General features: G+C 43.5%; 1 protein-coding gene across 6 annotated transcripts in view; it reads right to left on the minus strand.

Moving 5' to 3' along the window:
- The window catches only part of MYO6 (myosin VI), an 892,076-nt gene that overhangs the window by 816,174 nt on the left and 52,098 nt on the right, over positions 1 to 23,804 (minus strand). The window lies entirely within an intron of this gene.

Consider the following 23,804-nt stretch of genomic DNA (forward strand, 5'->3'; position numbering starts at 1 on the left):
ATGGCTGATAAATACACTTTAAAGGTGCTCAGAGCAAAGGCTTGCTGGGTTAAAGAAAGAACAAACAGGCCCTGCTGGCCCTGATCTTTTTGAGAACTCTGGGCAGGAGTTGCATTAGCAGAAAGGATTAGAGGAGTGCTGAGTTCCACTTGAGAAGTAATACGTCTCCAAGCAAGTGCCACTCTGAAAACTCCAGTGTGTAGAATTGCTGACATTGCAAATTCCCAACGGTGGTAAACAGTTCGAGCCAAGGTTCTCCCCAGTCTTGGAAGAGACCTTGAACCACGATCAGAAATAGACTCCATTTGTGATCCGCGAGGCATCATTGGCTGAGTTCATCCATTGTGGCATCCAGACATCATGCCAGATGTTGTACAACCAGGAAAATCTCCTGACTTTTTCCAATCATGTCAAGAAAAAAAGAGCCTCCTGGCACATGGTCCACGACTCCATTCTGCCCTGTTTGTTACAGTAAAACATGGTGGTGGTAATGCCTATGAACACCGGATCCATCTCTCCTTTGATGAATAGAAAGAAGACTTTCAATGGCAAGCAAATAGCTTTCAACTGCAACACGTTCATGTGGAGATGAGATCAACATCCTCTGATCTCCATCTCTCCCAGGTGCCAGCCCCAACCCAGGAGTGACGCATCGGTCATTATTGTGAGCTCTGGGAGGGTAAGGGAGAGGGATCTGCTACTGCCCCAATTGCAGTTCATCAGCCACCAGTGCAATTCCCTCTGATAGCTGGACCAGATCAGAAAGATTCTGCCAATGCTACAATCAGTGGGACTTCAGATCCCAGTGTAGAGCCCGTATATGCCATCTAATATGCTGTCCCAGCTGGACACAGAAGGCCATGAGACCCAGAAACCTAAGAGTCCGTCTCACCAAAATCCAAGATAGAAGCTGAAACAGCGGAATAATAGCCTGAATGTCCCGGACTCGCCAATCCAGAGGATAGGTGCAGAACTGCTCTTTGCCCAGAATGGATCAGATGGAAGGAAGCATCTGAGAAGGGGTTTAGAGTCACTTTGGCATGTTGGCAGTGAACCTTAGCAAATGCAGAAGGTTCTCCGTAATCTGGAAGATGGTGACGAAGGCCTGGGATGAGCCCACCTTTAACAGCCAGTTGGTCGAGGCAGGTGAAGATTGGAATCCCTAACCTCTGGAGATGGGCTGCAACCACCACCATCAATTTCAAGAACACTTGACAAACAGGTCAAAGGGGAGCACAGCACAATGGAAATGCTCATGGCCCACCATGAATCTCAGGTAATGCCTGTGGTCAGGCAGAATGGGAAGGTGGAAATATGCTTCCTGCAGATCCAGCCCACAGAGCCTGCACTTCCTGACAGAGTAAGGAGAGATGGTGCTTTGTCGGCTGTTCCTGGGATGGGGAGAAGCTGTGGTGTTTCCACAAATGGTAAGGGGTATCCCTTCTGCACGATCTAATGCACCCACGAATCGGATGTAATCACCAACCACTGAGGTAGGTAGGGCATCATTCTGCTGCCAACAGAATATGCTGAATAAAGGGTGCACTAATGGTTGCAGGAGCCAGAGGGGCAGGGGACTGGGCAGCATGCTGGGACAGGGCTCCCTCATCAGTGTTGGGCTCCGGGGCCATATCCTCTAAAGGACTGGGCAGGCGGCTAGTCTGGGCACTGCGGACACCGAAGGTTGCTACTTCAATGTTCACTGTAGAGGCAAAAGTAGTGGTGTTGCAACCGGGTAGAGAGGGATAGGCCAAGAGATCAGTCAGTGACCCTTCCCTCGCTTAAGCGATCGAGCATTGAATCAGCCTTGCTGCCAAATAGTTGGGAGCCATCGAAGGGCGTGTCAACCAGTGATAGCTAGACATCAATCGAGAAGTCAGCGGACCACAACCTGGTGTGATGACATAGCACCACCTTAGAAGTCATGGCTCTACCCACGAAGGCTGTGGTGTCCAGTTCATACTAGATGGCATTTCTCCTATTTACCAAAACTTCATAGAGGATGGTGCTCCCTTCCTCAGACAGTATGGGAAGCAGCTGAGCAACCGAATCCCACAATACATAGGAATATCAGTCCAACAGATGTTCACCGATCGCAGGGCGGTGGAAGAAAATATGCGTTTCTCAAAGGTATTTAGCCTCTTGGATTCCCTATACTATAGTGTAGTAGGGAAAGCACTTGCATTTACCTTCGACGTTGAGGCCTGCATCGCCAGGCTCTCAGTGAACGGATGCCTGGAAGTGGAAGGTTGGGTCTGGCAGGATTTGCCAATGGGCAATCATTTGCTGCACAGGGGCCCCTATGCAAGATTTCACCCAGGCCACAGCAGCATGTCAGTGAGGGCTTCATTAGAGGGGAGCATGGGCTCAGACGAGTCATGATCTCAATAACCTACAACTGGAGATAGCGGACCTCTGCTGCTCTGTGCATAATGATTGCAAAAGATGTGCCTTTGTCTGAAACCTGGCCTGGAGGGGAAATCATGGCAGAATTTAGGGAGGTTTCCAGCCCACTGGTGTCACCCACCTCCTCATATCAGTTTTCCTCATCAGGATCCTTTGGGGGTCCATAAACCTCCTCCTCATCCCCTCCTTCAGGAAGGTAGTACTTGTCAATGGGTGGAAAGTCTAGGGAATGGAAACGCATGGACACCACTGGCATCGCTGCCGAGTGGTGCAGAGGTAGCACTGGGTCGGCTTACAGGATAATAATCCACTTTTTATCGAGCTGCACCAGGGATGGCATTCGATGGGATGGAGCCAGGATGAATGGAGGCACCCACGGCAGCATCAGTCCAGATCCAGGGGGTGGATCCAGAGGGCCGCTTCTGGCATAAAAGGTGAACCCACTGACTGTAACCCTGCTCTGTGGGGCCTGAAGGTCCTTCAGAGGGAGCTAGTGGCTCAAAGATGGCGAGCATTGTGTCGTAAAATTCTTTAAGTTGGGTGGGTATCACTCCAGCGCGGGAAACACAGGATAGCGCAGACTGGGCCCTGATGCCAGCTCTGCATGTGGGGTGAGGAAGTGGAGCCTGGAAGCACGATGTCGTGAAGGTGAATTTGAAGAGTTCTCCGACATTTTCTATTGTATTTTTTTTTTACCTTCTTGACTTCAATGAGGAGGTCGTGGAGCAAAGCTACATGAACACCCCCAAGATCTTTCACGAGAATGGAACAGGGAGTGGCGCAAAACATTTTTTGCCAAAAAAGGAGCTTCATCACCAGCTTGCGAAACGCCTTCAGGTGGATGAAACTGCACTCGACACAGTCCTTGTGGTTGCGTCCCAAACACAGGCACCAGATAAAAATGAAGTGGGGATCGGCACAAACATCTGCCTGTGGCTATCCCTGCAAGGATTGAGCCCTGAAGGTTTTGCAGGGGATATGATGCCCTAGCACACAGAGTAAACGTCAAATATGTCAACAAATGTTCATAAAAAAGCTAGTTAAAAAATTACTGAGGTAGCTCTCCAGATCCACCCTGCTGGTGCAGAACAATAGGAATTGATGTCAGCGAGCCAGTGTGGCACCTATATAGGCACCACAACCTCACTTTCGATGGAGACAAGCGGAGCACACAGGCACCCAGAGGTACTGCTCAATATTTTCAGGATCCAGTCTGATGCCTGAGGAATATTCTAAGATGGGGAATCTGAAGTTAGAAGTCTGAATCAGAATACTATAATGTATGCCAACTATTTACCATACTACGCTCTTTGAGAAACATCTTAGACATTATCCTCATGTAAAACAGCAGTCCATGCCCTCATCACATCCAGGTTGGACTACAGGGTCATCCTAGGATTTCTCAAATGTCTGCTAATATCTGCAGATTGTTCACAATGAAGAGGCCAGGCTTAACTTTAATGTTGCTACATCCAAGCCTATTTCCTGCCCATCTTAAAGTTTTCCTAGCTGCCCATCCAAAAGGGTGTTCTGTTTAAATCTCTGACTGACTTTTAGACCGTTGGCTCACAAAGGCCCATCATATCTTCAAAAGCTGATTCAGCCTTACTGCCCAGCAAGATTACTAAGGTCCTCATGGGTCAAATTTAGGACGATCCCACAAATCTATTGGTCCAGTACTTGCAACAGGTCTTTTCATGACTTAGATTCTTGACATCGGGACACCCTTTTATGGATCCATAACACTCCACTTAAGTAACCTTATTCCGGAAAATGTTTATAACCTGGCTCTTCAACTCTGCCTAATTCTTGGCCCCTCCTGTAGTCTATAGTCTTAGAATGTGGATGTCCTTTTTTTAAGGTAACAATTGCACTGTACAAACACTTCATTCTTTTATATGCCAAAAAAAGAAAAGAAAATACTGAACATCACAGCCACATGCTTGCCATAAAAATGTTATATTTAAAAAATATATATTATTAGACCATTCTACTATTTTTTTTAAACAAAAAAGATTTTCAGGTGTGCCATATATTTTGTTGTAATTGTTATTATTTGTGAAGGAGACAATAATAAATCACTACATAATCAACCACTCAAAATCGCAGGCAGTAATAATGTTATTTAAACACCTTATACCTTTAAAAGGAGACAGAAAATATATCACTTCCTACTGGGCATCCAAAGCTCAGCAAAATAAACTGGGGGTATTTGAGGTTAAACAACAAATACAATAAAACAGCAGACTTTAACCCAGCTGGGTCACTGAAGAGAACGAATCTATTTTTAGGCGGATGTGAACAATGCACACTGTGTTTATGCAATCACTGAAAATGAAGACAGTCAATGGGCAAGATGGACTGACACACTGCCCCCGACACATGTTGTGATAGGTAAAGCAAAATGTGAATGACCGTTTATTACACCAAAAGATGAAGCCCTTTGAACAAAAACCCATCTAGCCATGTTTATTATGTATGAATGTTTAGAAAAACAAAAGTCTGGTGAACCATCTTTAGCCATCTCAAACACCAAACCTACAAACACAATTTCAAAAATCTATAATCATTGGCAAAGCCAATATCTCACACCTTTTTGACCTATTGATTTTGCCAATGCTGTCTGCCGATGGTGTGCAGCATTGGTAAAAAGCATTTCTTAATGCTGTAAATTATCGAGTAACGAAAAAGGCATGATAAGGCACCCACTATTGGTTGCTTTAGCATTTTGTAGATGTGCATGATGACATATGCTTATGCGACACTACACCTGCGTGCCTAAGAAACGATGCAGGTATTGTATTTTTATTTACGATTAAGATGGATCATTAACTATTAAAAATTCAATCTGAGTGGCACGAAAGCACGTTTTGTAAGGGGGAGTGACCCTGCAACAAATAAAATATTTTTAAAAAGAACACAGCGAAAGTCAGGACAACAGTGGAGTGGTGGTGGGAGGAAGCAACAGGGAATGGGGCAGGGAGCAACTAAGATGCCTGAGGCTAGGTCTAGATTCCAAAAAAATATTTTAAAAAGTCACGGTGTGGGGAAAGCAATGGATGAGCTTGTGGGGAAGGATCAAGGAGCAAGACAAAGTGTGCAGGTGGGGAGTGTTTGGGGGTATGGAAGTACCACAAAAGGGAGTGAGGTAGAAAGTACATTAAGTACTGAAAGAAACGGAAAAGGAATTGTTAGCAGTGGAAGGGTACAAGTTATACAAGATAAAGATGTAAGAAGCCATGTTCCAGGAAAGGGACAAAGAAAAAAGGAAGGGGACAAAGAAAAAAGGAAGGGGACAAAGAAAAAAGGAAGGGGACAAACACAAGGAAAACCATCAAATAAGACAGAAGCAAATAGGAGTGACATTAAAGGCAAGTAATGGTAATCCATAGGTTGGGCCAAAGCACACTGAATAATTTTGGTATAGTCCAACAATAGGCTTCGGCCTACCAGATAGCCACTAGAGACCTAAAACATAATCAGGAAAAGGAAAAATAATAAACAAGCAGCTACACTGCCACAATCAAAGCACAATCTGACATGCTTTGAGTAAGTATCCAAGCTTTGGAAGAAGAAAGGTTTCAAGCCTTTACAAACATTAACAAACATGTACCAAACATCGAGAGATAAGGAATTCCAGAGATGCAAAGAAGCAAGGGAACATGCATGAGAATATTTTATTCTAAGAAATGTAGGAGTTCTAGTCAAATATTTCATGACTTATCAAGCCTCTGTCCAACTCCCGTCCATTCTCAGAAATTTTCAAAATATCAGCCTCGTAGTTAGCTGGACCCAGGCGACATACCATCGGGGTAATGTAGGACACAATGCGAATGAAATATGATGATGTAAGAGTTTTCTCCTTTTTTCCAAGACTGACCTGAAAAAATACATATTAACCCTAGGGGAGTGAGGGTCATCATTCTTACTTATTTGCTTTTAACTTCTGGAATTTGTTTTTGAAAAACAATCAAGGGTAAAAAATTGGTGGGTGGCCATCAAAACCGATGGCGGTGATCCACCAAATATTTAATATATTACAAAGAACCACCATGACTGAAGTTCCTGTCTGCGTACAAATATTATGGATGGGTGGTGGTTAACTTTAAATTTGGCAAGAGCTAGTCTTTCAGGGTTGCAGGGGTAATGTCCTTTTCCACCATAAAAGACTGTACTCTGCCTGCAAAATTCTAAATGAGGCCCACAGTGTAGAAATAACATATATACACATTTAGATACATAAATCCTTATGAAACATTATCTCTGCTTTACTACTGGTTGGCTTTATTGTCACTCATTTGCTTGTTTTTCATTCAATGGCTTGTCTTCCTTTACTTACCTTTGTCCCGCAGCAAGAACAACATGTTTTGATTGGCTGACTTGTATCCTTCCACTGGTCATTTTAGGAAACCACATTGTTCTTATTAGAGAGTGCATGCTGTTTTCCAGTTCATCTCTTGTGTGCTTTTCTCCTGCCCAATACCCAACCCCACCCCTTGAGATGCTTCCTCATTCTCTGCTTGCTTGCTCTATCTCGTTTTATTGTGTGTTTCACCTATACCAAAAAATTCCACCCCTCTGCTCAGTGTTGTTCTCTCTCTCCATGATATGCTTCTTCCACAGAACCTTGTGTTGCCCTCTCCCTCATGTGCTACCTTTCCCTGCCCCACCCACCCACTCTTCCCACCCACGTCTATGTTGCCTCCTCATTATCATTTTTTGGGCCTTTTTAATTCATATTTTGCACTTTCGCACTAACAAATGTATTTGTTCCGGCCCAAGTAGCATCCACCATCTTGGAATGGTAAATAAATAAAAAAAATAGACAAGGATGCTTGCTATAGAATGACACAACCGACAACAGTGGATATACTTTTTTCATTTATTTCTGCTGATGCTGGCTAGCACAAGCAAACTGCATTGAAAAAGACAACCTGTCTAAAATGTATGAGCTATTCGGTTTGCCCATACTTGCTACAATGGTCAAATTAGTCAAAGTAGACAGAAATAATACATGTTATGATAGTGGATGAGGTGCATTGTTGAATCCTTTTTAAGCAACTTTGCATTAAAATATAATTATTAACTGTTTAAAGGAGACAGCATATGGACAATAAGGCTACTAGCATCTATTCCCCTAAACTCACCCAAGCACTGGAAGACAACCAGGCCAGTTGCCTGACTGCTCTCTCTTTGTTTCACACTCTCAATCAACCTAGAATGAAGACAATCGCCAGCAATTAGTACTAGCATACTCATTTGCTAAGTCAATCACAGCTTTCGATACAAGTTGGCAAGCACTGTGATAATATTATTTGTGGTGGATTGGTGATGTCTTATTATCAATAAAAATGCTCCAATTGATCCAAGTCAAAACCTTATTTTGGATTTCCACCCAAGGCAAAACTTAAGCAAATTTCAGAAGGAACAAAAATACATTCTATTACACTGCTATGCCTATTCACACATACAAATCAATGCCCTGTCGGACTGTCATACCATCAAATGTCACAATTGATCTAATCAATAAAAAACAAATATTGAATCAATGGGCATATTTAACAAGAAATTTGACTATTAAATGCATGCATAGCTACACATTCCTACAATGATGTCAAAGGAAAAAAACGTTGGCACTCATGTGAACACAGTATGGTCTATTCTGTATTAAGCTTACTCTATTGTTCTATGAAAAATTTTACTCTAACATGAAGCCAAAGCCTCCTCTGTCTAGTGTAAGCATAGATCATGCAGTGGCCAGTATTACTCTGCAGAACTTTGAAGAGCTCAACATCTAAAAGTACTGCAGATCCGTTCCGAATATTTGCCTAGTAAACCATTTTTCTTGCGGTCAAAACACTGTAGTTTTCTTAGACATAACCATTCACTAAAATAAAAAAATGAAAAAAAAAATGATGTGTTTCACAAAATATAGGATAACATCTCAGCAAATAATTTATCATCTGACACTAGGAACAAACTCCAGCATTTCACAGACCTGACTGGTTTATGTGCATACTTTACAACTGTGCGGGCTGTTTAGAGAAGAGGTCAAACTAACTTAAGAAGAAGGAAACATCAATGCCCCTCTACCCCAAGAAATACTTTACTTAATAGATGAACACCATTGTGTAGTGAGGGATGCAGAATTAAAGAAGTTTGGAAAGACAGGCTTGATGAGTGTGAAAGGTGTGTGTGTTTCTGCACAAATTGCTTTTGTTAAACACACGATATATAATATTTGTACCTCTCTCTACTTGACGATCTAAGTGTCCGTACTTGTATCATGAAGTTTGATACAGTACTATTGTACTGACATATATTGTAACGTCCTGTGTCATTCTTCTTTAACGTGAGAAGTGCTATACGGGCAACCACACATAAATAATGTTCGGGTATTCCCAAAAAAGTACCTCGAGGGCTTCAAACTGTCTAAGGACCTCTCTGCTAAAAGATAACCAACTTCTAGACTGAGCTCACCACCAAGTCGCCTCTTCTATGTTAGCACACAAGCCACTCACACACAACGCTTAAACTAAATGGAATTACTTAGCTGTTTCAGTGCTGGGAGCAACCCATTGATGTCCACTGCACTACCTTCACAGTGTGTTGGATGTCAACAGTCTTTCACGGTCTTGGAAAAGAAAAAAGTTCTGGTGAAAACATCAGAAACGTTTTCTTTAAAATCAAAGTTGGGAGGCATGTTAATGTTTGCTTCTAATACTGAGTTTGGTTGCTTTTGTTTTGCAGCGATATGGAGGGCACTATGGTCACAATAAAACAAAAGCAGACTGTGCTAATAGGGTACAGAAAGTCACCAGACACCAAGGGGGTAAAAAAACAGAAAGAAAACGAAGAAAGAGAGTGGCCCATTTTGGAATAAGGCCATACCCTTAACCAAGAAAGGGCATAAATGTCTTATTACATCAAGGTTGAATAGGTGGCGTATACCCCTAACCTATTTCTGGTCAGAGGAAAATCGGACTGTGCCCCCACTCCAGAATGTGCCATCAGTTTTTCTGCCCCCACCGGTGTATATGATGTACACATTGATGATGGATGTGGCGTTCTAAGCATTAAGGGCATGGAGGAAGGTAGCAAGCAGAAAAGCATTTCCCCAGCTTCACTGGGATTGTTTTTGTTGGAACTATGGCGGAATGAAAGAATTTGGATTAAACACACTACGTGAGTGTGTGTCACCTTTTTGTGTGTTGGGAAATGAATTATATCACTGAAAAAAAAAAAAAAGGTTACAGGGACATTATAGTTAGGTTCTGAATTTGCTCATACAAAACCATAAAAATTCAGAAGCTATAATTAGAGTTCTTTCAAGTAATATATTGAGGGGAAAAAGACTTCAATGTTCCATTACTAGGAATGTTAAAAAGTGAAATACTAGAAAATTAACAGACACACTGCCAAGTGATACTAGGATTTGAACCTTCCCATTACTGAGTGGGAGCACAAGACCTTGATCATTAGCCCAGTAGTGACTCTGTTCCGCTTTGCATCCAAACATAACTATAACATTTGTACCAAACATCTTGCTGGTTTGTATCTGTGAAGTCATTGCATGGAGAGATCATCGCAATGACAATCTCTTCCATCCCGTTACAGGATGGAAGAGCGAAAGAGAGAGTAACAGGCCCACTAGGGACGCATCAAGGCTCCTGCGGACCTAGGCTGCACCCCATGTCCTGCGGGAGCCGGCATTGGTCCCACAAGCAGGAAGCTGCTTTAAATTGCTTCTGCAAGCAGGCAGCTGCTATGTTTTCATCTTTTTCCATGCACGCTGTCAAAGCTCCCACCAAGTCAGAGCAAACAGCTATGTCCCAGGGATGGGCACCCTGTGACATAGCAGGAGCCGGCCCTGGTGGTCCTCAGGTCAATCATTTGCCTCATCTTTAATTGGCCCAGGGAGGTGGAGGTCCCCAGAGCCGGGGGTCTGAAACGGATGCCCTATAGCATTTAAATTTAACCCTGGGGAGGTGACTGTTCCTGGGGCGGCGGGGGTTCAGAGTGGCCCTCCTGCATGCGGAGGCAATGTTCACCCCCGCATTATTTTACTGTGAAGCCCTAGGGAGGTGATGGTCCCCGGGGCAGGGGGGAGGGGAGTGGCAGGGAGGGAGGCGGCACCCCCTGCATTGTATTACTGTACAGCCCTGTGGAGGTGGTGGTCCCAAGGGCTTTGGGGGGGGGAGGGGCGACCACACATTCAGTTTGCTTAAAGCCCCGGGGAGGTGGCGGTTCCACACACTGAAAATGGCAGTGCCCCATCAGAGCTGGCAGGCAGGCTTCTGTGCTTGTTTTTATTTTTTTTATTGTTTATTTTTGGTGGATCCACTGTGACTCCTGCTGAAAATGTTAATGCTTTTATGCTGTTGGGGAAGAGGTCAGAGTGGCTACCCTGGCCAGTTTTGGTTTTTTCATCATTTTTTACAGGGGACTCCCAACATGGCTGCCAAACCTCCTTGCCAATCAGATCTCAGCATGAGAATGGGAGGGTTTGCAGAGCTTTCACATCCCTGTATATGTCAGGAATCCCCAAAGTGCCTCCTGTGTTATCTGTCAGCATCCCCAGGGATTAGGGTTAAATCATATCTCAGTTCTTGGTTAAACCTTCATGTTTCTAAGTAAACATAAATGTGCTGTGGTTTTATCAATGCTTGTTTTACTAATGCTTGTTTGAAAACGTGAGTAGGTGTAGACATGTGCTTCCAATTGGGTGTGGTGTAGACATGTGCTTCTAATTGGGTGTGGTGACTCATCCACATGTGGAAACTCAACTGCTTTCCTGATTGGCTATAAATAGCGGAGTGAAGCATGCCTCCCTGCGTGGCTTTGTTTTGCTTCCTGATCTCAGCATCTGATTTGGCAGTCCAGCCCCTGCTGTCATCCTCGTATTCAAGACGTTTGAGCCAATTCTTTTCTTCGTTCCTGTACCAGCTGACACCAGGCATTCCTCCAGCACTCCGGAAAAGACTTCAGCTAAGTCACTTGTATTCTCCAGGGAGTTTGTTCTTTGAGCGCTGCGCTTTCCTAGAACAGCTGGTGTATTTCAGACCTCGTATTTTGGCAGAATGCTTATCTTGAAGAGACAAATGCATTTCTGAACATTCTGCATTATTGTTGTAGTTACTTGCCTAAATGTGCTTCAGGAAATCTGCTTGAGCTCAAGTGCTACAGAAAGTGACAGTGCAATTTTAAAAGAGCATTTACGTGACCTTTCTTTCTCTAATAGCATAACTCTTGGATTTAAATTGTCATTCATGCCTGTGTCTCAAGTTTGAGGAATTTGCTTTTGAAGGATTTTTCACACACACAGTGGAACCAAACCAAACTGTGACACCCTAACTGTTTAAACCCAGAGAGGACATTTGTATTTCTTGGATTGTTTTTGTTCCTTTTAGTTTAACCCTATGTATGCAGGAAAGTTATATGTGATATAATGAACGCCCTTGTTTGTCTTTTTTGTGCATGATAATTACAACCACAGTTCTAATTGTAGTGTGCAACAGTGAATTTCTGTGAAGGCAGCCCTAGTGTAGCAGTACTTGCTATGGTACTCAGTTTGGGTTTTTGGTAATGCAGTGTTAGTCATTGTGCCAACAGTTATTATTATCTAAGAAAAGTGCTGGAGCATCCCAGTGTTCTTCTACCGCTCCTGTGCCCATATCAGAAAGAGAAATTCAGTTTCAAGGAAGTTGAGTGCACTATCACTCTGCCAACAACGACCTGCCCCCCGAAGATACAGGGTGCTTGGCTGGACCAGCAAGACGTGCCCGTGTTTTGTCTCTTTCTCTTCCACTCCCCCTTTCCTTTTGGAACACCTGCTGGGGTTTCTGCGTCCACCAGGAAGTGCTGAGAGGTGTTCCAGGAGGTCGGGGCATACCATTGCCCCTGCAGACATCCTGCTTTTCAGATGAGTAGCCCCGTCTCGACAATATATATATATATATATATATATATATATATACATACACACACACACACACACACACACACACACACAAAAACACACACAAATGTGGGTTTTCTTCAATATATCAAAAACTACTGAACGGATTTACACCAAATAACAACAAGCATTTGCAATGCAATGGGTCTCCCATTTCTTCGAGTTAGAGCTATTAGTGTTATAAACTCCTAACCGGACCTTTCTTGCCATATAAATTGAAAATTAAAAGTAAAACAGTTTCACATAATCGAGTAGATTTTTGAAAGGCAAGCCAACAAACGAGTGGTAGTGATGGGTGCGATGTGGGCGTTGTTAAAAGCTCAGATACATACCAACAAGTCAGAAAAGCAGCACTTGCGCGCTGCTATGCTCGACCTAAAAAGGGCTCTTTCTGGACCAAGAACTACCTTTCTGCCAAATTTGGTGTAATTCCGTCCAGTGGTTCGGGCTGTAGTTGTGTTCAAAATCTCTATGGGGACTAACATCGGAAACGCACCTTTTTGATTCCCCCCTTTTTCTTGACCAACACTTGACGGATCACCCCAAAGCTTTCCGCACATAGCTGATATGTGCGTCAAATTTTTGGGGAAAATTTAAAGAAGACTCATCAAGCATTGCCAAAGATGTAGGCAAGTAAAAAAAATGATTTTTCTATAGACAGACAGACAGACACACACACACACACAGTTGTCTATTGTAAGAGTTAGGAATGCCCTTGTATGAAGAAAATTATATACTTTTATTGTAATGCACATTAAAGTATCCAAAACATTAAAATTGTGCGGAAGGCAGTATATCATATATGTCCAGCAAGGGTTTCACAGTGTGATGCTGCACCATTAACTGGGTCGGCCAGGTCCTGGTGGCATGCCGTAAGTAAAAAGTTGGGAGGGATGGCATGTGTCCCCCTCCACAGGCTCTTTATAGCCACAGGGACCACCACCTTCCCATGGCTTAAGACCAAAAGTGGAGGGGGGGCCCCGCACAGACCCCCGGCCTGGTTAGAGGCCCAGAAATCATCACCTCCCCAGAGCTTAACAAATGTATTGGAGGGAGGCCACGCATGCCCCTCTCCATAGCCCTCTAGGGTCCTGGGGACCACCACCTCCCCAGGGCAATAAATGTACAAAAAAGGGGGCCAGCCCATGCAAACTGAAAGGAAAGAGCCTGGCCAGCTCCCATCCTGGAGCAGTTAATGACCCTAGGGACCGCCACCCCCTAGGGCTGGCTCACTATCTCCTGAGGTGCCCACCCTCTGGAGATAGCAGTTTGCTTTTGCTTGGCAGGAGTTTTGAAAGCTCCTGCCAAGCGAGAGCAAACTGTATGTCTGCTCCCAGCAGGAGGGAGCAGGAAAACTGCTCCTGCTCACTGTGAGCGGAAGTTTTATCTGTTTTTGGGCTGCTGTCAAGCAGGTGGGAAAACAGATGAAAGGATTGCTCCTGCATGCAGGTAGCAGCATTTGTAGCTGTTCCCTGCATGCGGGAGCAATGCCGGCTCCCGCAGGAGGCAGGAAGCCAGCAGGGAATGCGGGGGCCTTGAGGGTCCCCCACACCCATACTGGAGACTTTTGGCACTTTGCAAACACAAAGCTAGTGTGGTTTCTCTGCAGTGCCACCTTGAAAAGTTACCTAAAATTCTTGATGGATGTGTTTGCATTGTTGCTTTTTCGCACACAATAAGTTATGTAGTGACTTGGTAAGTGGGTTCTTTCTTGTCATCTCCTGTTGGGAATAGAGCTCGTCATCCTCTCTTTTTACAACTATGAGTATGCAAAAAGACCTAAAAGCCCTGTTTGTGTGACCCGCTACATATATGTTAGTGGTATGTAACTTTTTCCCACCTTTTTCGAGGATGATGAGAACTTACCAAAAGGCCCCATCAGCGCGTTTCCCACCAATTTGGAGATACATTCTTGATTCAGAGGAATATGAGCACATCTCCACCAAACAAAGAACCATTACATTTAATTAAGAGGAAGTACCCTTGTTTGGTGGAGATTCAACTTTTGTTGTCTTGTTGTCTTCTCTCCATGAAGATTCATGTTATTTCAGATTTCTGTATGAAGACGCTCAAGGAACAATCACATTGTCAAAATTACAGACACCCGAAGTCACTGGAGACATTACCTCGTGGACCTTTACGCAGTACTGCAGGAGATGCACTATACATTTACCCAATGAGGTAGCACTTAATAATTAGCCAGAAAGTACCCCAGTTGGATAGTTATTTTGTGCAAAACTGTGGCCTCTTCTTAGTAGGATGTCTATGGTGGGGCAGGTCGCAGGTCCTGCGGCCAAGCCCCTCCACACACAGCCCAATGCCATGCGAGGGCCAGGGTTAGATGTCTCAGGCCTGGAGTTGGTCTCAGGCCCTCGTGGCCAACCCGTGCCACACAAGGCCAAAGGCCATGGGTGGCATGGGGCTGGATGCATGTGGGGGTTGGCTGCTGAGTTAAAAAAACACATAGAAATTCCCTGAAAAAAACAAAGGTTACCAGGACGTTATAGTTAGAAAATAGAATTTAAAAAACTTTAGAGTGACGTTATAGTTAGGTTCAGATTTCACACGTACATAATGAGGATGATCTACAACCAGACTACACCAGTAGTCCAGTTTGCCAAGTGTAGTGGGGATGAAAGATTCCACTGGCAGAGTAGGACAGGCAAGGACATAATTTCTTTTTTTTTTTGCTGAGGGGAAAAGGACAGTATATCAGACTGAGCTAGGAAAAACAGTATGGGAAATATGAAAAAAATCAGACCTCTGTCTTTGATGAACACAGTATAAGGGAGTGAAGGGCCTTCATGTGATGAATAGAAGTGCAGTAATCATAAAAGCATGACTAAAGAATTAGTAAGAAAGATGGAAATTAAAAGATTTGGATGCCACCAGAATTTAGATTGTATGACTAACCAAAAGAGATGGTGTAGAACTGCAGGATTTGACTTGCAAATGGCTACACGAGCAGAATATTTTAACAAGGCTGAGAAAGCTGCAGGTGGGATGATAACACACAGTGCAAATTAAAGAATTAATCAACAGAAATGAATAACCCAAGGTAACAAGTAAGCAAATAGCAAGGAATTAAAGTGACAAAAATGTATTCCAGTTATAGACTAATAAGAGACTCTGACCACAACAGCATCTTAGCATTATAAAAATCATGACAAGGTAGTGAGTACAATCAGCTAAGTGAGGTTATGAAATATACATACTTTTATCAATGACTGGGGGTGGGGGTGGGTCAATGTTCCTGTACAGGAAGTTCAAGCATGATGTTTTGCGTCATTGACAAAGAACACCTGAAGTACACAATATGACAACACTTACGAATAGTGACTATGCATATGAACAGTGTTTTCTTGGGAATAATGACGTATAGAATTCCTGTCAATTCTACTACCATATGACTGTAAGGTATAATTGTTCACTAGGTATACTTAAGCACAAATCAATCACTGAATATGTTTAGCCTTAATACTTTTGATCCATCATTTGGAAATTTTTGATTACTGGGAAAAATATTGGGTATAGTTGTACACTAAATGCAATCACATTTTAACTTCTTCACTTTTTCCCTTCTAAGTTATCCTAAAGACAAACAAGAGCAACTCTGATCACAAATAGGCACTGTGATTTCTCCACTTACCCAGATTCATGCATTCTGTTCAATTACTGATAGAAAAAAATAGTTTACAGAATACTTAACCCATAATAGATATTTACACTGGTATAAAAAAGAAAAGGTATATAGATCTTACTAAGAGTAGAATGATTAACAGATCTATTGCACTTTACAAATAACAGCAGTGCATGTCCTAAAAAGAGAATTTAACAGAAAAATTCTCAGAGAACTCAACTTAGTGTACTATGGCAGGTAGCAGGTCTGCTGGAGCTTGTTCATCAATATTAAAAAACGAGCACTGACAATGCCAATAAATTTGGTATATAGATTAAAGTGCCTTACATAAACACAACAACATATACTACATAAATTAAAAGACTTACAGTAGAAAAAACATACTGCTGCCTAAATATGGGGAGGGGGTATATGTTTGTAGTAAATTAAACATAACAAGGGGCTATCCTGCAGTGGTACTGTACATAGTGCATGTATTTTAGCATGGCAACCAAAATTTAGACATGGGGGTTATTACAACTTTGGAGGAGGTGTTAATCTGTCCCAAAAGTGACGGTAAAGTGACGGATATACCACCAGCCGTATTACGAGTCCATTATATCCTATGGAACTCGTAATACGGCTGGTGGTGTATCCGTCACTTTACCGTCACTTTTGGGACAGATTAACACCTCCTCCAAAGTTGTAATAACCCCCATAATGTGTTAGCCATCTTTCAACAGTAGAACATGGACAATACCATTCTACGATGGACATCTGGTTCTGCAGTAAAAAAAAAAAAATCGCAGACAGCAAATGGTCCATTAACACTGGTTAGGGAGTTGCTTTAAAAAGTAAAATAAAAAGAGGAGAAGGTTAGAAAGGAAAGGATACCTATAAAAGAAAATAACAAAAGGACTGCCCCAGCAGGCCTTGCACAGAATCACACTCATTTTCAGGAAGATGTATGCTTGCAATCAAACAAAATGGCATCATGTGCAGGGCAGATCTCAAGGATGGAAGCAGAATGGAAATGACAATCATACAGACCAAGGGCATAAGAGGGTTGATCCAAAGTATGTGTGTTTGTGTGTGACAAAGGGGCTAATCAATAGCAACTGTTTGCCTACCAAGGTATCTTGTGATTTTAAAGTAACAACACACATAACTACAGGCTTTAACTTGCTGCAGTAAACACCTCTCCTAACCAAAACACCAATTTTCTTTATGTGCAACTATAATTTTCTCAACACTACCCAACTTTAAAGGCCCATTAACATTAAAATGTGTGTGCTCATGATAACTAAATCAGGCCTACTTCTTTTTATTACTAAGAAGGTCAGAGTCTACAGCATCTGACATACCTTTTCACAACAAACCAATATGTCCTATAGCTTTTGCACCATAATCAACTCAGGCTTATTGTATGGGGCATAGATTTTGTCACAGGGCAATTATCAGGCATACAGTAATAAAATTCCAAATATATAGATAATGAAAAGTTTCCTAGCTATCATAAGGAAAAGTTCCAGTTCTATTAGGGACACGGAGACGAGGATTAAGCTATCCTTCCTCTACTTTATTGAAACAGCAACCATGTTAACACAACAATAGCAATACTTCATTTCCATGAAACATTGGGGAAAAAAAACATGAGACTCAGTTCAACCCATCTGCAATCAGGGCATGCATCATATTCTGTAGACTGTCATGCCTCTTCTTTCTTTCTGCGACAAAGGCTGAAGATGTTGTGCTTCAGTCCTGTTTAGATGAGTCCGATCTTGAAACTAACGTATGAATAGCACCTTCTAGAAAACCATGAAGAAAAAAATAGAACAACAGGTTCAATGCAAAGTCAGAAACATTCGATAGTCATTAGCAAGATAACCATCTCATCATTTGAAATCAATGTGAGAAAATAGTAAGAAACGTATTCATAATGTCAGAAATCAACCCCCTAAAAGGGGGGGTGGGGGAGAAGGTAATCAAGCTAAATGTGGGCTAGTCCTCACCTCCATGTCCTTAGAAGAATTTAAACTTTCCATTGTGATAGCTAGGAACATTTTCATTCTATATCAGGAGTGGAAGTGAGGATTAGGCTAGTTTAAAGCTTATTTACCACCAGAGCCACAATCAATGAGATTGGTTTGAAATAAAATCTCTTAAAGGTAGAATGAGCTGACCAATCAGTGACATTGAGGATGTCCTTCAAATGTGCCCCAAGGGCAAAAGCTTTACAGGACATTGCTCCACTGGTAGAATGAGCTCTAAACACCTTGGTGTTAATTCCAGCTTCCTGCATACTCCACCTAACCCACCTAGCAATAGCGGGAGAGGATACCGTTTTGTGTGGCTTTGTAATGGAAATAAGGAGCTGCCCTTCTCCTGGTGGTTGGAAGTCTTCCGTCAAGGCTTCATATGCCTTTAGGCACAGAACTACAGAGTGTTTGGTAGAGTCTGTGAACTACTTGCATATTACATTTGGTACTCCTGGATATGTGGAAATTAACCTCTTTCGGAGTGAGGGTCCTTCTAGCAATGCCCAGGTTCCTGACGTCCGAGACACGCCTACAGGAAACTAGAGAGAGTAAAGTCACCACTTTAGCGGACAATTCCTTCCTAGAAAGATAACTATTGCTAGGCCAGGATTATACACAGATTTAACACCTTGTTGACATCCCAAAGGTCTGAATATCGTTGTTCAGAAAGACAACCTAATCTCTCTGAGAAGTTTGCAGACTAATGGGTGCTCACCCACCGGAAGACCAGTGACAGTGGAGTGCCCAGCTGAAATCACTGAGTGAAAAGTACTGATCAAGCAATACACCTCACTTTCAGAGGCAGGAAAGACAAGACTTTCAAGATATGGACAACGTCTGCCCCCACTGGATCCAGACACCTCTGCCGACATCAACCCATCCAACGGGACTAGGCCGATCTGTTAACGTTTAATGGTATTATCCACCCATGTTCTGGAAAGGTGGTGAGCAGTTTCACCCAGAAGTCCCAGGATTTGCCATCTCGATCGTTAATCCTCCAAGACATAAGGCAAGCGACTTCCAAGACTAGAGGGTGAGGAATCCCAGAATGGTCCTGGAGGAAATCTGGAGACTGGGGGAGAGGGACTGTAGAATTCCAAGAAGGTTCCATCAGAACTGGAAACCAAACTTGACATGTCAAAGTCGGGGTTATCACCACTAACTCCACACGTTGCCTGCGGACCTGCGCCACCAGCCTCATGGCATGACAAAGGGAGGAAATACATAACCCTTTCCATCCTCTAGTCTTGAAGAAAGGAGTTTGTTGCTACTGCATGAGGGTTCTGGCCTCCAGCTTAAGTATCTGGGAAGCTGGTGGCCCAGACAGGACACAAAGATCTACATAGAACAGGCCCCACCTGATTGCTAGGGGTTGGAAAATTGTCCTGAGGTTCCGAAATTGCCAATCTGCAATCTGGTCATGCAAACCCGGAAGGTATTCCGCTGTCAATGAAATGTGACTGCAGGCAATATTCCCAGACATTCTGAGCTAGATCCGAGAGAGCCTTGCACCTTGTTTCCTCCTCAAGTGGTTGATATGCCTTACCTCTGCTACACTATCCATCTTCAGAAGGACACAACACTATGCTGCGTTTTTCGTCGAGCATTCCACTGCAAAGGAACTCGCAAGCACCTCAGGGCAGTTGATGTACAAGGACTTTCCTTAAGTGGACCAGGTGCCACCTGTGGTGAAGTCCCCACATCCTGTCCCCCAACCGGAACATCTGGCATCGGACTCTATGATAAAATCTGACTGGGAACCAAAAATAGCAGTCCTGTTCCATGCCTCCATATGGGAGAGCCACCAACGGAGCTCATCTTTGAGTTCTTCAGAGAGTCAGACCTTCTGAGAGCATGCAAGTACTCTCCAGAAGTGAGAAGCTTTCCGGCGCTGGAGAGCATGGTCATGGCCAGGGGCCCAGAAAGATTGCCTGTATGGACAAGGACAGCAGAACCAAAATCCTCTAGAGTTGCCTGAGAGATGTAGTGGGTCTGGACAAGGTTCTGCATATCTTGTGGCGAATACTGGCAACCTTCCTGGAAGGAAGACTCAAAGTAGATCTCACCGAGTCCACCACAAAACCCAAGAATGTCAGAGACTGAAAAGGGAGTATGATGGACTTTTTATCGTTGATGACAAAGCCTGAGGATTGGAGAAGGTTGACCGAGCGATGTAGATGGCCAGACAATGTTTGAGGTCACTGGTCCATGAGGAGAAAATCCTTGTGATAGACGATCATGCGAATGCCTTTGGCCCTGAGATACTCTACCACCGGCTTCAAGACCTTTGTAAAGCACCAAGGTGTAGAAGATAGACCGAAAGAAGTGTTGTAAATTCAAAGTTTGGGGATTTCCACTAGATTTGGTAGAACCGCCAATGTGGCTGGTAGATCGGGATCGTCGGGTACGCATCTTTGAGGTCCAGACGTACCAGCCAATCATTCAGTCTGAGCAGGTCCCACAGGAGGTGTATTGCTTCTATTTTGAATTCTCATAAATTTATCACAGGACTTTGACCCCATCCTATTTTTCCACCCAAAAAAGATTGCTGAGAAAGCCTCTGAGATGCACCATGGTTGAAGATATATATATATATATATATATATATATATATATAAGCCCTGTATGCTTTGAAGGACCCCAGGAATTAAAAGTTATCTCCCTCCAATTGGCAACAAAATCCACCAGTCTGCCCCCACTAAACGTACATGGGAGAAAATCTGAACACTCACCGTGGCTCATTTTTATTGTTATGTGTTGGTAATATACAATAATTATGTATTTGTTAGAATGTATTTTTAAGAGTATACATGTATGTTCACTTACAGCCCTGATAAAGTCTGCTTCAGGACGAAACGTGTTGGCTGGGCTGGATAGCAATCTTTGAAGCATGATAATAAAATAATTTTGCATATTGTATTATGTCACCTGTCTTGTGAGGGACTGAAAAAGAAAATGTTTGCTCATTACACTGGAATTAATATTTGGTCTAATGAATTTTGAGCAAATTCTTTGGAATTTGAGTTTTCCCTTAATTTAAAGGAAGCCCTGAATCGTATGAAGGACCTAGGAATGCAAAGTTATCTCCATCTAATTGGAAACGAAACCTGCCAGTCTGCCCTCCAAAACGTACATGGAAGAATATTTGTGTTGTGGAGGAGTTGCTGTTCCCTTTTGCACCGCCTCTGGTGCCTCTGTTGCCTCTGTTGTGGGGGTAATTTCTGGTGGAGTAGAAACCATCGAACTTGGAGGCACCTTGGCCTTGTCCCGCTTAGAGCACTGACCTCTGGAGGCTTGGAGTTAGGCATTGCTGACCAAGCACTCCTTGCCATGGCCAGCCTTGGTAAAAACCTGCGGGGTAAAAATGCGTTTAATGGAAGATCAAGCTTCATACAGACAGCTAAACATGGACACTAATTTGCTAAGCTCTTTAATGAACGGGTATCCGAAGAGCCTGCCTTGTGCTATCTGGCCTCCCTCTGATGTTGCCAAATTGCCCAGTATAGGGTCTATTCTGATGAGGAGAGACCTGAGCCTCTCGGTAGAGAGGATGCAGTTTGTATTCCTAAGAAAAATTACTGCCTTTTGGGCCCAGCCTGACAGGATGTCTAAGGATACCAGGGTGCCTGATGCTTTGGCGTACTCTGCATGTCGAGAACTCTGGTTTGGAGCCCAGAAATGTCCAGTAGCTTATCTTGGCATGACCACCAAGAGCAGTCAATGCACTTTTTGGGATCCTTATGTATTTGGCTAAGAAGGTAGCCAAACGCAGGTCGAGCTCGGGCTGCCATTTTATCATAGGCAGTTGCAGTCCTCCTTAACCAGGGATTTCCAGAGCCTGCCCACCATGTATGTGGCAACCTTCCCCGCTGGAGCCCATTTTGAGGAGTGGGGATGTAAAAGATCATCAGGATCGAGCATATTAGTGACCTCGTTGCGGGGTTCCAATGGGGGAGGAATTAGATCTCCTCCAGAAATGCCTGCTGACTGGCGCCATGGCCTGTCTGGCTCCGTATCCACATCCTACCTAGCAGGGGAGTCGTCCTGTCTGGGGAAGGAGAGGGCAGGAGATCAGTGTCGTCGGATTCCTTAGGTGCAGCACTCAATGGTGGAAGAGGAAGGGTGTGAGGGGTGAAACCAGTGGGGTCTGCAACATGAAGGCCTACTTAAGGTGTGCAAAAACATCCAAATTAACTCCAGGCTCATGTGCATGTTTGCACTGGTTAGGGTGCATTGGCACAGTAGGCCGCACCGAAGGTAGGGGCACCCAGGTGCAAAAGGGTCTTCCCTCGATGGGAGGGGTTTTAGGTAATGTTCTGCCATTGCCAGGAGCTTCTGCTCAGAGGACACCACAGCGTACGAGACAGCCATGGGTATAGATGTAACCATGGCCTCACAGAATTCTTCTGTGATGGGTAATAAGGATACTGACTCGTCTTCCAAAAATGAGTACGCAGACTGATTATAAGGGGTTTTAAACTGGGGGAGGGAGGACCCAGGCAAGTATGGAAAACCTGTAGGTTTACTATGATGGGTCTAGCCTGCCAGGTAAAGAAATCCCAGTGACGGACAGATGGACAGACAGACAGGCACACACACAATAATATCAGGAGGGCTCACAGATGGAATACACCTGGGCAGTGTCCCAAAGAATAAGTGCTGGGTCAGCACAAGGATACCAGACTCCAGAATGGGTCGTAACGTTCCAGGCGGTCGGGGCACTTTTAGACGCTGTCTGAGATCGGGCACGTTTAAGCGAGCTTGTTCAAATCTCACCAACGCGCTCCAATCGTCAGAGGCGAAAATCCGTGCAAGCGCCAAGAGAAGCTGTCTTTACGGAGCGTGAGTCCACTTGCAGTCAGAAGACTGCTGTGGGCCGGACCCTGAGGCAAATAATTGATTAGCGGTCACGAAGGAAAACGTTCCTGCGGCCACAACTGAAAGGAAAAAAGGTTAATGCAGCATAGAAAGCAGCATGCAGGCACACATAAAAATAATGGATGAGCAGGAATCACCAGAACGTGCATTATGAGGAAAAAAAGAAGAGGAAACACTCAACACTTAACTGTCTGCTATTGGAGCAGCGAAGAAAGAGAATACAGGACAGTCTGTGGGGAATATGATGCATGCCCTGATTGTGGAATGGTTGAACTGAGTCATGTTTTCCCAATGTTTGATGGGAAGTTAAGTTTTGCTATTCTTCTGTTACATAGGTGCTGGTTGAATAAAGTGAAGGAAGAACAGCATAATCCTCCCCTCCTGTCCTGACAGAATTACATTTATCAAAGCAATATAAAATCATTTTTAAGAAGGAACAATAAGGATTATTGTAGTACAGATCTTCGACCTCCACAAATTGAATTGGTCATTAACACCTGAACTCTTACCTGCTACAGTAATCTGTGAGATTCCATGTAACAAAATACATACCTACAGGATTTAGCATAGTGTAATAACAATCCACCTGCAAATGCCTAATGCATACTGCCTTTAACACGTTTCTCACTGATGATGTGACAACTTTTCATAATAAATCAAATCTATGGAATCGGACATAACTTTTCACATTGAACAAAAAAGGCCTACAACATTTGCCATTAGCTTGTCACTACAACCAACTTGGGCCTACTGTACTGAGTAAGTGATCTTACTCACAAGGTGACATTCAGGCACACAGTCATAAAATGACATCTCTATACAAAATTATACGTTGTTTACGCTCAGTTTACTTTAATTTATTCACCACTGTCTTTAACAATGATGTAGGTTTTTAATCTCTTTC

Source organism: Pleurodeles waltl, chromosome 5 (assembly GCF_031143425.1).
Source record: "Pleurodeles waltl isolate 20211129_DDA chromosome 5, aPleWal1.hap1.20221129, whole genome shotgun sequence".
Lineage (NCBI taxonomy): Eukaryota > Metazoa > Chordata > Amphibia > Caudata > Salamandridae > Pleurodeles > Pleurodeles waltl.